Source organism: Lampris incognitus, chromosome 19 (assembly GCF_029633865.1).
Source record: "Lampris incognitus isolate fLamInc1 chromosome 19, fLamInc1.hap2, whole genome shotgun sequence".
Lineage (NCBI taxonomy): Eukaryota > Metazoa > Chordata > Actinopteri > Lampriformes > Lampridae > Lampris > Lampris incognitus.
Window position 1 is genome coordinate 18,664,558 of NC_079229.1, and position 598 is coordinate 18,665,155.

The 598-nt window shown below is 34.9% G+C and overlaps 1 long non-coding RNA gene across 1 annotated transcript in view; it reads right to left on the reverse strand.

Moving 5' to 3' along the window:
* Positions 1-554: 554 nt before the first annotated feature.
* LOC130129507 (uncharacterized) overlaps positions 555-598 on the reverse strand; it is a 4,810-nt gene continuing 4,766 nt past the window's right edge. Inside the window, exon 3 of the long non-coding RNA XR_008812069.1 lies at positions 555-598. This exon is cut by the window's right edge and continues 234 nt beyond it. This is a non-coding gene — a long non-coding RNA (uncharacterized LOC130129507).

The following is a 598-nucleotide window of genomic DNA, read 5'->3' on the forward strand; positions in this document are numbered from 1 at the left end:
GTGGGTGAATGTGTGCATGCGACAGGGCGACACGCATCCCTTGAAATGTACATTTGTATTGTGTATATTATCCTTTGAATATCTCACATGCAACTTATTGCATTATTTCACCCAATTGTGGCTGCAACAATGTGAGCCCGTTCGAGGTGTATTGAATTGTGTTGAACAATGACAAGATGAGAGATGCGACATCTCTGTCTGTCTGTTGGTATAAAACAAGTTGAACAAAATTTTTTAAAAAAATGCATGAAAAATTGCAGTAATGGCAGGGGAATTTATAAGCTCATGGTGTTTGTTTCACCTGAAACGGCATCAACAAAGTCACCGCTTGAATTTAAAGCACCAAAAAAATGTGCTCTGAGCTCTTCTACTTTTTCCAATATGTAAAAAATTGTTTGCAAAACTACATATAAAGAGATGCGATTGCAGAAGTCACATCAGTGTATACTGTCATTTCAATAGAGGTGATTTATTTGCAATTAAAATTCTGCAAAAAAAATAATTGCAATTTTGCAACAAAAAATGCAAAAAAAATTGCAAAAGATGGTTGGTGCAATCGACAGCTAAATAAAATAACTGCCCATTTAGTGTATTTCAG